The sequence below is a fragment of the Chiroxiphia lanceolata genome, chromosome 3 (assembly GCF_009829145.1).
Source record: "Chiroxiphia lanceolata isolate bChiLan1 chromosome 3, bChiLan1.pri, whole genome shotgun sequence".
In the NCBI taxonomy this organism is placed as follows: Eukaryota; Metazoa; Chordata; class Aves; order Passeriformes; family Pipridae; genus Chiroxiphia; species Chiroxiphia lanceolata.
Window position 1 is genome coordinate 97843240 of NC_045639.1, and position 14148 is coordinate 97857387.

At 38.7% G+C, this 14148-nt stretch overlaps 1 long non-coding RNA gene across 1 annotated transcript; it reads left to right on the forward strand.

Moving 5' to 3' along the window:
- The first annotated feature begins 3601 nt into the window (after positions 1-3601).
- Positions 3602-13579, forward strand: LOC116784800. Its single transcript, XR_004356248.1, has 4 exons — positions 3602-3648; positions 5535-5638; positions 10591-10664; positions 13377-13579. It is a non-coding gene; the product is annotated as an uncharacterized LOC116784800 (long non-coding RNA).
- Positions 13580-14148: the final 569 nt, after the last annotated feature.

The window sequence follows — 14148 nt, forward strand, 5'->3', positions numbered from 1 at the left end:
GATGAGATCTGAATGCAAACCCAGGTCTATAATATACCCCCTGTAGTCGTACTCTGGAGTTCACATGGCATTTTCCCTACAAAAGAGCCCCAGAAAAGCATTATGCATTTGCCCAGTGATGTTTTCCGTGTGTTTCAGTGGGTATTTCTCTATTCACTCCCTCCATGCCCTTCATCATATGTCATCTTCCATGATACCTGTGTGATATATGTAAATATACTCTTATGCACCAATGCAATAGAATATTGTCTGCAGAGACACACGTTTTATAAATAATTTCCTTCATACTTCAAAACTAGAGATTCTAGTCAAGCACCACTTCCTCCAAAAGTTCAAAACTCACTTCTATGAATCTAATGAGGAAAGTTCCTTCCTAGCCATCTTCATCCATTCACTCACCTTAGTTGCTTTTGCAAACAATCTCTTTACATGCTTAAATGTATATTTATATGCACATATTCTTTCACCTAAAGGTCTCAGCCCTTCTTTTTTTTTTAATATGAGACTCTTTTTTGCAAAAGAGTAAATAGCAAAGTGCAAACCTCAGGAGGCAATTACCATCCAGGCTGCTGCTCATGACTTGATATATCACTGTCTTTGAGGTAATACCTTACTACAAACAATAGCAATTTCTTCCAAGTGCTCATGGCCTCCATCATGAATTCCCTTGTTATTCATAAAACACAACCCTCCATACAACATTTTTGATCAGTAAGGAAACAATGACCTGTTTGGTTTTTTTTTTTACTCTACCCATAGGGTCACAAATCTATCCCTTAGAAGCAATAATAATAGTGGTTTCTGACCAGATGTGTAGAGTAAAGGAAAACAGTGAGGGTAGTGAGGTTATTGAAGAAAGTCAAGTGGAACAGAGAAAGTAGGAGATTGTTCATAAGAATGTATAAGAACTTGAGAGGCCATGTATTGTCAGTGCATTAATTAGAACTTCACTGCCCTTAAGCTCAGCATCATCACCCTGGGATAGCTTCTGGTGCTGCTTCCTCCTTCTGCTGGCACTGGCAGCAGGGTGTGAGAGGGGGACCATGAGGTACAGCTGCTGAAAACAAAGGAAAAGTTTGTTCTTTTTGGAGTGCTGTTAAATACATTCAGCTTATATTCCATTATGTTTCATACTATAGTCACTATTGAAGTCAATAGACTTCAATTACATGCATATCAGCAGAATGGTAGTCTGAAAACACACATCTAAAAAATTTTTGGGAAATGTTGAAATAAGAAAAGAACTAGATGAAAAGTTTTTGTAATGGTTTTTGCTAGGATAGAGTTAATTTTCTTCCTAGTAGCTTGTATGGTGCTATGTTTTGGATTTATGCTGAAAACAGTGTTGAAGGATTTTTTTAGCTATTGCTGAGCAGCACTTGTTCAATGTAAAGGTCTTTTCTGCTCCTCATCTCACCTCACCACTGAGGAGGCTGGTGGTTCAAGAAGAAGCTAGGAGGAGACGTAGACTGGACAGCTGACCCTGTCACAACCCACCTCTGAGGTGGGGCAACTATATTCTTTACAAAGGATCCCTTGGAGTGGATTAAAGTGAAACAACACTACATAACCAGTTATAAAAACGATAATAATTTTTATTTATTTATTTATTTTTTTACTTATTTTTATGGTCATAGCTAGGCTTCGTGAACGAAGATTTAGGGAGGGCTCTACCCACGTTTCTTGCAAGTGCTTTGGTGGCTAAAAAGGCCAGTATGAGATAGACATGTCTGGTTGCAACTTATTTTTAACAACTCTAGAATAATAACTGGAAAAATTGTAACTGGAAAAACTGCAACTGGGAAAATACTGTTCTGGAATTTAAGATTTACCTTAAGAGAGGAGAGATAGAAAGAAAAAGAAAAGGGCACAGAGAAATAAGAAATGAGATAGAGAGATACAGGGCAGAAGAGGCAGAGGTGTGGCACTGTATGTAGTAGAAGGGTTAGAATGTATGGAGCTCACAGTTGGCAAAGACACAGTCGAGAGCTCTGAGTGAAAAGCAAGGAACAAACAAATAATGCAGATGTCATTGTGGTAGTCTGCTATGACCTTCTAGCCAGGATGATGATGCTCACAAATTATTCTCTGAGGAACTAAGGGACACTTGCAAATCAACTGACCTTCTCCTTATGGAGGGCTTCAACTTGCCAAAAATTACCTCAGAGCATCACACAGCTGGTACAGCCCAGGCCAGAAGATTCCTAAAAAACCTGGATGACTACTTTATGGAACAGGTCCTAAGGGAGCTAACTTGGAAAGATGCCCTCCTTAGTCTGCTGCTTGTCAACAGAGCAGATCTTGTGAGTGAAGTCGAGATTGGTGCCAGTCTTGGCCACAGTGATCAAGTTTAAAATCTCTGTTGACAGGAGGAAAAGTGCCAGCAAAACTTCAACTCTGGACATGAGGAGAGCAGAATTCAGGCTGCTCAGGGAATTAGTAAGTAAGGTCCCTTGGGAAAATGTTTTTGCAGGTGCTGAGGTCCATCAGTGCTGGTCATTTTTTAAACATCACCTCCTAAGGGCATAGGAGCAGGCAATTCCCAAGGGTCAGAAGTCAAGCAGGCGAGGCATAAGGCCAGCTTGGTTCAGCAGGGATCTTCTCTTGGAAATAAGGAAAAAAAGGAAGGTGTATGTGCAGTGAAAGCAAGTTCAAGGGACATAGGAAGAATATAGAGATGCTGCTTGCCACTGCAGGGAGAAAATTCATGCACTCAAAGCTCAGCTGGAGTGGAAGCTGGCCAGAAATGTGGGGGGCAATAGAAAGAGTTTTTTCAAATATATTAATGGCAATAGGTAGTACAGAATATCATTGGCCTGTTATAGGATGAGGATGATCACCTCACAAACAGGGACAGAGGCAAGGTAGAAGTGTTTAAAGCTTTCTTTGCCTCTGTCTTCTACAGATTACAGGCCAAGGGGGTCTCAGTGCCCTGAACTGGAGGACCATGACTGTAAGAATGATTTAAAATTCTGCAAGATCTGCTGCTCCAGCTGGATCCCTACAAATCTATGGGGCCTGATGGGATTCAGTGCAGAATCCTCAAAACACTGGCTGATGTCATTGCACAACCTGTCTCGATGATTCTTGAGTAGTCTTGGGAACCTGGAGAAGTCCCAGCTGAATGAAAGAGAGCGAGTGTTATCCCAGTTTTCAAGAAGGGTAAGAAGGAGGACTCCAAAAACTACAGGCCTGTCAGTCTCACTTCAGTGCCTGGTAAAATTATGGAGATTATTCTGGGAGGTATTGAAAAACACCTGAAAGATAACACAGTCATTGGTAACAGCCAGCCCAGGTTCATGAGAGGAAAGTCCTGCATATCAAACCTGATTTCATTTTATAACAAGGTAACCCACCTAGTGGATCAAGGGAAGCCAGTTGATGTAATCTTTTTGGATTTCAGTAAAGTTTTTGATACTGTCTCTCACAGGACCCTTCTGGACAAAATGTCCAGCACACAGCTGGATAAACACATCATGTGGTGGGTGAGCAGTTGGCTCACAGGTTGAGCACAGAGGGTAATAGAGAATGGGGTGACATCAGACTGGTGACCTGTCTCTAGTGGGGTTCCACAGGGCTCCATCTTAGGCCCTGTGCTCTTCAACACCTTCATAAATGACTTGGATGCAGGACTGGAAGGGATAGTATGTAAGTTTGTAGATGACACAAAACTGGGAGGAGCTGTTGTTCTCTTTCAAGAAGTGCCCCACTACCTACTCCAGGAGGAGTTCTGGTGGGACATGTATGGTCTTTCCTTGGAAAAAACCTGGAGTGGCTGAGAGAGTCTGCCTGTAGGCTGGAAGTCTATGGTTTTCAGTTTTGCGATGGTGTCTTGCTGCACAGGAGAGAGATTGGCACAGTAAAAACGTTACTCTGTCTTCCTAGGATCTGCTGGTTACCAGCTGCTGGTAGTCTAAAATCTGCCCAAAATAATGTGAAGCATGGACACTAAGTCCCTTCAAAGCTGTTCCTAATACATCACATATGTCACATTGCTAATATAGGCATAGCGACAGCTTCTAGCTTCTTCTTATGCTGAAATCATGCATTTGGAGTCCAGAAGACTATATCACCATTCTCTCTCAAAACTCAGCAAATGCTGTACTATTCAGTCCTCAGAGTGCCATTAGAAACCCAGTCTCCAGACCCAGGTCATACATGACTGGGGACATACCCAAGTGGCACGTCAGTGGCCTTGGGTAGGTTTTTGCACTGAGTGTGGGAGTCCCACTGCTGCAAAGGCTGTCAGATGGGGGACTAATAGTTGGGCATTCGTGAAGGTCAGAATAGCAATCAGTCATCATCCAGAGACTAATGGAGCGTAAAGGGCATGAAACCCTGCAACTGATCTAGTCAAAACAAGCAGTGAGTGAGAAAGTTGTAACAGGTATCTAGCAGAACTATCTGAAGGTGCTCTATTCTCATTTTCTCACTTCTCCCTATGTCTTTGCAGCCACAGCATGGAGAAGCTGCAGGAAGAAATCTTTCAAAAACATAATTAAACCCACATGCTCAGAAAAAACACAGCATTTACACTGAATACATAATGCAGAAAACTGCTCTGTCAGAGAAGATGTTCTTGGTCTGATTATGATTGAAAAACAATAAATAGAAAGAATTAGTCATAAAACAACTAGCAACTGAAAACACATGCATTTGGGTCTTTGGCTCCAGGATAAATAAAGTGCAAATGTAGATTTTTCATATATCTGCCAGAAGTCAGATAGATATCGTTATTTTAGCCTATTTAGAAGGTTGCTTGTATGAGAAGGTATTTCTGACACTGAAATACTCATTGTGAAAGAGCTTTAAAGGTCTTTTTACTGACAGAGTTAGATGTTTTTCCTGCTCTTCTGTGCCTGTACAGCTGCTGTAAATGCCAACTAAGCTTAAAAATACTTGTTGATGGCAAACATAGACCATAAAGTCTATTACATCATTAGGTCTATTTACTTCTCTAAGACTTTACCTGCTCATAAAGTCTGTGTTCATGGTTTAGGTGACAGACGTATTTATTCAATTAAACTAAATTCTTTTAGAAGCCCACAAATATTAGAATTTAATGGTCTATGTTCAACAATAAATAGCTGAATCCAAGTCTTGGGTGATACAGTGTGACCACCAACATTTAAAAAATATTCTTGATTCAACTATCAAGTGATTTTGATAACAACCTTGAACTCCATAAGCTGAAGTTCAGATAATTCTCCTGTAATACCATTCCCTTGAGATTTATTCAGATGTCTTTACATCATATATTTTCAAAAGTACTTAGACACTGAAATCAGTTAAATCAATTTCCATGAAAGCTGTGTACTTTGTTGATGTAGGACTTCATCTCCTTGCTTTTCAGTTTCTGATCTGTAAAGAGGGAATTTCCAAACATCGCCAGCTGTTCAAATGTCATTTTCAACAATAAATTTTCACATCAGAAAGGGCAAACGAAATCACGTGTCTGCAGAGCACAGGCAGATATAGGTGATAAGTAGTTTATATTCCGCAGTTACTCCAAGTTTTCATAACTTTATTTGCAGAACAGCTCTATGATTATTGCAAGACCTTAAAGAAGCAGAAAACATGGACATTTGGAGCTCATTGTCATTCCACAGGACATGCCACCTTTCATCAGAACTATCATGTAACTCCTCTACATACAACTTCTCTGTTTTACTGTCTAATTCTACCTCCATTACTAAAACACCAATTACCATAAATGGCTTACGGCTGCATAGCCAAGTGTAACTCTGTGACTGTGACCCTCTGCTTCTTCATATTCTTTAACTACTTTATTATGAAGATTAAGATGGTATTCAGAAGTCTGTCATGTTACACAGAACCTCACAGCAGTAGTCAATCCCTGCTTTGAGGACCTTAGGCTCTCACTAAATACAAGAGACAAAAAATTACTGTTTTCCTGACATTACAGTTTTCCTGGCTGTAATACAATTTGATGCTTCTTCTCTGAGTGCATTGGAAAGCAGAAAGTGGATAATTGCTCAGAGCAGTTCTTCCCTCTTCAGGCAGTAAGCGGCAGCATTGCAATAGCCTTTTCTTCCCTATCTTCTTTGGTTTTGTTGTTCAAGGCAGTCCCATTTTTCTGCTAAAGCACACAAAACTCCTTCAGTAATTTTATATTTTATTATATAAAATATAATTTTATATTGTACGAGAATAAATTATAATTAATATCAATAATTTTTATAAAGTTATATAAGGGAAAAAAATTTGCAGATTTGGGGCCTCTTTTGTGAATGGAGACTGTGCCTATCAAAACCAACCCCTCCGTTTCCATGCTTTCAGCCAGGGAGTATTTTGTAACCTTATCCACATTTCTAAAAACTGAACAAATTAAAACAAGTATAAGAACAGCTAGAAGCTTTACTTTCTGTTCCTGAAGCAGAGGATGTGAATGGGATGTCTACAATGCAGATCTTCATTCTTAAACTTTATATTTGATGGACACTAAAAAATGAGCCTGCAAAATCAGCATCAGACCATTTCATGTTAACTGACTTCCAGTGATACAGGATTTTATTTACCCTGTTCTAATAGAGCTTTTTGGAACAACAGCTGTGATTTTTTTCCTGGCTCATAATCATCATCAGCCATAAGGAAACTGCAATCAGAAGGGAGGAGACAGATCTGCTGATGAAGCACAAGCCTGCCTCATATCTAACTCCCTCTTGCAGACCCCTTTGTTGGCTCTGCAGTGCTAAAAGGAACAACATACACCAAGAATTCAGTATTGTCACTTGCATATACTCCTAAATACAAATTACACCCTTTTCAGAGTCAGCTGAAGTCAGTGGCAATTTTCAGTTGTAGGGTAGGACTAAAGAGTGGATCTGTTCAGCAAGAAATGGATTCCCAGGATAATTGCTTTTCTGGTTAGACCTGTTTGTGGTGATTAGCTTGTGTAGTTATTAGGTCTTAGACTTTTTTCACACTATGTGGCTACATAAAGTGATGCTAGATGTTACTTGTCAAAGGTAGGTTGGTGTGGCATTTATGCTACTGCCCTTTGCAGAGAAATGAAGCCTTGTATGCTCTGTCTCTTATGGAAAATTGTCATTATAAAGATTCAGTTTCCCCGTAAGAACGTGGCAAATTGTGTAAGGCAGCTTTTCCTTGAGAAATCCTGCTTATTAGCTGTCAAGATAAGGAAGTTAATGAGAAGACTCCTTTATTTTTCAGGGAACAATGGAGTATTTCCAGTGATGGCATCCTGGAAACACTTGCCAGAAAAGGAAAAAGAAAATGGCTTCATAATAACTTGCACCATGCCTATGTCAAAAAATCATGACATCTCTAACTCCCCATTTTGAGTAGTATCATATTAACATAGACCTGACTTGGTGCCTGGGCTTTTAAGGTCATGTTTAGGAGAACCAGTCATAATAGTATTTTAGTGGAAATTTTTAAAGTATTAGTTAAAATTATGATACACAGTGCAGTCTGGCAATTATTCAAAATTCCATTTCAGTGATATTCATGTTTTTCTGTAACACCAGGTACAAACGCTTTTATTCAACATATTTTTAATATTCTTCGGAATACCGAAAATACAAGTGCTTTATAAATTTAAGCCATTACTATTAATTACTACTACAGAATTTTTCCTTCATCATCTCCCTGACCTTTGAGGAACATTAATGAGAAAGTTTACTCATTGTAAGTATGAGCTGGGTTTAATGAATGTCTTTCGCTGAGACTATACGACTGCTAAGATGAAAGCTCTCAAATGTTAATGCACTTGAGGTTTACAATGTCTAATGTTAATGTCACAGGACATAGGTCAGGGAAGTGAACTGGGAGTGATTGCTCATGATAACCATCTGCATGTTATTTTGCAGCAACAAAACAGAATAAACTAAGTCCCAGGACATGTCTCCTGAGTTATGAAGTTATTGCAGGACTTCATCTAGCATTAATGAGGCCTCATTTGAACAAATGGGAAATTATTGAAATAGGATATCACAGAAGTAGCTTGTGAGGCGCTTATGGTTATCTATTCCAGGATGAGTTGAATTACACCAGAGGATAAAAGGCACCTCGATGACTCGTGTGAACATTGACCTTGTAGACATACTCATTATGACCAGTGAATGCAACCCATAGAGTTATATATTCTCAGAAACAAAGTGGAACTGAGAGAAGGGTCTCTATGGTTCATTGATCAGCTTAGGTCCATCTTCAGAGAGACAGCCTAAGCAGAAGGCATTTGCACATATAGGCTATGTATGCAACCAACTGTAACAGAATAAGCCTGATCAGTCCTTTTGCTTAATGTGGCACAGTGAGAAAAAGTCTAAAGAAGACTAAAGGGTGAAATGAGATGAGAAATTATTTCTTCTCAGCTTTTGTCATATTCATATAGAAGGGTAGTTTGGAGGTCCTGAAAACAAGGCTGGAAGCATCTCCCCAGATTGGAGAAAATTAATCCACTAATAGTTTTTAGTGGAGGAGCCTGCTATCTGACAGGCGAGCCTAGAGGAACCAAGGAGGATTGGTCAGCCTGCCCCTAAGTTTGGCTTTTGTCTTGTAATCAGTAGGATGATTCCAGGACACGTCAGTTCACTTAGACCATCAACAGAAGCAAAAGTGAAGTTGTCATCATTCGAATCATATATGGGTTTTACTCTAGAGCCTTTAATATTTTAAATATAATCAAATAATGCCATGAATTGAAAGAAAGAAAGAAACTTCTGCAGAAGAGAAGCTGTGAGGATTTTACAGGTCTGGCATTGCCAGATGAACAGCAGTTAGAAATAGTACCTGAGCTGAATGGTCTGGAATGACTTTAGCCAGCTGTGACAAAACACACATACTCAGTAGAGTGAATTACAGATGATTAATTTACATAGGAACAACAATAATTTTCTTTATGCTGATGTTGTAATTTCCCTTGTATCAGATCACTCTTACTTATCTGATTATTTAGCTGATCAGTGACCTAAACCATCTGCATTCAATTAACAGTGTCATTCCTGCTAAAATCTGAGCTCGTGTTATTTGTAGGGATATTCATAAGGTTCTGGTTAGTTTAAAGAAATGCTGTGCTGACTTAACTAACCATTCATAGGAAAGGAAGAGTTGGCACTCGTAGGTACTATGGTTGCTATCACATATCCTCCTTCTTTGCTACTATGGAAAGCATTTTGGAGCAGACATTTTTAAACACCCCTTAACTGCTAACCCTTCACTGGGATACTGCAAAACAAAATGGCACAAAACATGTATTAGTTATCTGCTCACAAAGCACAACCTTGCCAAGAGTCATTTCATTTAGCTTTGGATACCTGTAAGGTATAAGTTTATGTCCAAGCTCATCACCCTTAGTTCCTTCTGCCATCAATAAGAGAATGAGTCATATCGAGGACAGGATTCACCACATCATAGACATTCACATGATGAATCCTATTAAACTGTAAAAGTGTTGATTTTCTTCATTTATGTTGATGAAATAAGCTTGACTAGTCAGAGCACAGATGCTCACATTTTAGATGTCTAAAGTGAAGGAGAAGGTTTTGTTTGTTCTTTGAGAATCTGAAATGTCTATCACCTGCCATTTTGTTTTGCCATGATTCTAGGGTTTTAAGGTCAGATCATAGCACAGATTTTCAGAAAGGTAGCATGCTCCTGGGAAATATACAAAAAGATAGAATATCTTTAACATGTAACAGGAAAGAAAAGGAGCAATGAAAGAGGGAGAAGTTACAAACTATGTAACATACAGACTAGGTTACATACTGCACCTCTGACAGTCTAATAACATATACACAAATAGCATCCTGGCGTTTTTGCCACACTGCCCTGTCCTGTGTCCATTATCCTCAGCGTTTCTATAGCACAGCAGAATACTGTCTCCTTTCTGCCTCTTGCCTGCTGGCAGTGAGTGCTCTGCATGACAGATGCAAAACTGAGCCTCGCAAAATCTAAAGCAACTTGTCTCCCTATTTTTGCTCAGTTACTCTTCAGGGGCTTAAATTTTCCTCTGACTGTATGTCTGGGGCAGATGTATCTGTCTTACAAGCTAGTTCTGTATATATTTCCTTCTTTCTCTCATTGATTTTTCAAATCAGAAAATTCATGCTAAATAAAAAATTTCAGCATTTCCTTTCCAACAGTAGTTACTATATAAACCATAAATGCTCAGTAGTGAAATTTTGATGTTTGTTTCTAGTCAGGTACAATAAAGATTCCACACTCTAAAATGTATGTCAAAGTCATGATATTTTTCAGTTAATCTTTTTTTCTCCTTAAAGTCCAGTTTTCTTCAAATTTCTTATTCACATTATCCAAGACTGATTATATTATTTCCCTTCCTTTTCCAGGCATTCTGGTATTTTTCATTTCTTTCTGACGCTTTGCATTTTCCAGGGAAATATACCCATGTATAAGGACTCTGCTCAAGAACATATCCTCAGAGAAGTTTAACAAAGTTCCTCTACTTCCCATGGGCAGTGGTGTGTGCACACATTGCTCTGAGGAGTGGACCCTGTTCCTGCAACAAATTGGCCCAAGAGGTGTCTTAGTAGTGTCCTAGCAATGTCTAGTTTGCTAACCACTAATTATCATTCTATTCCTCAGGGTCTATCCTATTCATAAAGAGAAAACTTTCCAGGGGCTGCCCTGAGCACTGATGAGCTTCCATCCCACCTAAGGTAATCTACATTATTTGATCAAGTAACTGCCCCCAGTGCAGGGCCTTCACTCTGTGCACCTTTCTACCTTTCTTTCTGTTATAACTGAAATTTTGAACCCTCTTTTTTTCCTGTGTATGAATTCCATTTCGATATGGCAGTTTTCCAAAACACCAGTTATATGTAACAGTATCAAGAGTACTTCATATTTTCTGTGTGTATCACATTAAGTGCATTGAAGTAAAACATTCAGATTGATTAAAGCTTGACATGTATTCCTGTGCTGGCACAATCACATATTGCTGGCACAATCTAAATCGCAGATTTCTGTCACAGAACAAGATACAATGACTGAGTAAACTCGGATATATGTTTTACATAAATACAGTAATAAAGACCATATCAATGCCAGGTTTGCAGAGATGTTATATCTGTTATAACCAGTCAGATTTTAAAATATGCAGTGCAAGAGAAATGTACTATTTACTGGGCAATTAATTCACCAGTTAAGTTATTCTGCATTTCTTAGTGATTTTTTATCCTGAAAAACTCAAATCATGCTGAGACATATGAGCTGACGATTGTCCTACAACAGCCTGGATGGAAGAACCTTCCTGTAGTTCAGAGCTCACACCTCAAGGATTGCACAGGGCTAAATGATCACGATGAACTAACTTCCATGCTGTATTTGATAAATACAGCTGTATTTGATAAATTTGTTCCTGTATTTGATAAATAATAGAAAGCTTCCTTTTGTCTACATTATCACTGTAATTACACTAAGATTATTGCAGCCTTTCTAAGGATCTCCTGACTTCAAACAGGAAGAAAGTCAGGAGGAAAGCTAACATGGATAACCAAAAAAAAGTCAACCCTTTCTTTGGAAGGCATATAATTTTCAATTAAAAATCAGAATACAATGTTTACTGGTGTTGAGTCTCCCTGGAGAACATATTTCTGCCTGTCATACCCATTTTGTCATTTTGAAAGCATAAGCACAATGTCAAGTTTTATAAACATATTTTATTTTTTAATTCCTATTTGATGAGGTAAAAGAGGAGATGTTCAGGAGTGTTATCTTTCAAAGAGCTAAGGGGAAAATGAAAGAACTGGCTGTATTAATTGTGATGTCTTCAAACACAGTTCACATCAATTTACAAAACGCATGCATGCCTGTGTAGATTTTGGTTGCCAGTGCACTATGAGGTTTCATGCCCAGTTAAGCCAAGATATAAAGGAAGGCCTTAGCAGTGGTATGTGGCCACTGCCCAAAGGGACTCCAGACTCATGCTGCAACCTGGTTAGTACCTGTGGCATGTCACTGCAGGCTCTGTCCTCGCTTGCAGTCAGAATTCGGTTACCATGCAGTAACACATTTCTGTTTGTGTTACTGTCCATGGGCTGCTCATTCATGCTTACGTAGTGCTTCTACACATTATTTCACACTGGTACAGGGAAGGTTTGAAACATAAATATCAGCCCCCAGCAAATCTTCATTTACCATTTTGCCCCTTGAAGAATTGAGGTTTCAGCGTCAGTCCTTGAGCCTTTTATGTCTCATCTTAAATGGGGTCGTAATTCAAAATCTCAGTTTCTGGACTCCATTTATTTGCAGAAAGCACATCTGGACACAATATTGCCCAAACAAAGTTTCTAGACTCACTGCCTACACTTGCTCTCAAGTTGCTAGCCTGTGAAAAAGAGTTTTGTGACTAAATATAAACTGAAATCCATTTCTTTACAAAACAGATTTGAGTCCAGGGAAACTTCTTGGTTTCAGTCACCACATGTCCTAAACAAAAATTTCCATTAAAATTCCTTTGAGATGTGACTACAAATATGTAAGCAGGTTAAATATGGATAAAATTGAGTTTTGTTTGTGACTTTGTTGGATGCTATAGCTAGCTCCTTTTACGTTTTTCACCCATATTTCACATCTAAATACTGAGATTCTTTTTTCCTTTAAGTATTTGGGACTTGACTTGAAAAATTTAGAGTCTCTTTTTCAGAAGGTGCAGGCTCTGCTTTAAAAAATGAGTCCTATTATGGTTGGGAAGCTTTGGGAGACATTCATTTTAATGCTTATATATTTTATCCCACTTATCAATGAGGCAAATTAAATCTAATTTTGTATCTTCCCATATTTACTATAAATACAGTTGCTTGCTGAGAAACATCCTGTGAGAACAAAGAAAGAGCAACTTCCCTGCTTGAGAGCTCAAAGGATTAGGCCAGTTGCAAAAGTTTCCTTTCCTGAAAGAAAACTTAGCCCAGGAAAACACAGCAGTTTGCCCCAGGCTTAACTCACTAGAAGAATCAAATCTCCTGCCAGATATTTTAGCTATGGATTAAAACCGTCTTGCCATAAATTTTGGATATCTACATTTACTAGCCAAATGATACACTAAGATTCTTTCAAAGAGGTCAGTGGCACATAGGTGAAACCCATACTGGGTACAGTGGGGGAAACAGAGAAAGATTTTCTATAATTATGTTTGAGATTTGAAAAGTTAACAAACATGTTGTGTTATGGGGTGGAGAATGCCCCTGAGAAAATTCAGTAGTTTCCATACACTTCTCTGGTTTTGTTACTCATCCTCCCACATTTCTCTTTCCTTCCTCATTTCCGTCACAGCTGCACTTTAAATAATCTGGGCCTGATTTCCCTTTCCCTTGCCCCTGGTTTCGCTACAGTCTGTTGGGGTTAGAGCTTGTTTTCTTTCTTTACTTCAGGTAATAGTAATGTTACACCCAGGGACATGAAGATTGAACTTGCGAGAGTGACATAGAGTTTGAGAATGATGCTCTGAGACAAAAGAACGAAGACTATCTATTTACACATGTCAAGTGGGTAAACTATGGAGAAACATTTTGTTCAGTTCCTTGTCTGAAGACCAAAGCATCTGTATACAGAAGGTTTTTTTCCAGTTATGCACGGGCTGTGGATGAAACATCATGTAGAAAATAGTGTTTACTGATTTGTGAGAATTTTGCTCCAGATATTACATTAATGCATGTTGCAGGTAGAAGTAAAGTCAATTACAGTATTTCAACACAAAAAAGTAACACTATATCTATGGTGTACTGGAGCGTATTTAAGAATTTTTTTTTCTATTTTCAGTCAATAATGTCCTAAATCATCTGTAAGAAAGAGAATGGATTAGTGTTTGAAACATGCTTAGGTCTACAGCTCTAGAACTTCTAAAAATAGTGAATTTCTAACTGCACACATGTAATGTAAACAAAAGTAATGCACTTTGTGTTTATGAAAGTTGGCACAAATAAGCTGTATAAGTGGAGGCTTCTGTTCCTTGAAAAGGATCTGTACCTGAAGAAGGAACCCCTATTTCCCTTTACATTCTTGCAGTGGCACTTACCAATGCCTTTTAAAACTACATGCTGCAAAGATTTTGGAGACAGCATCCAGGTCTCATTCTATCGCTGAACAGAATAGGTCATGGTTGCTTGGATCTCTTCATGCACATGATCTACTCCCTCAGGAGAC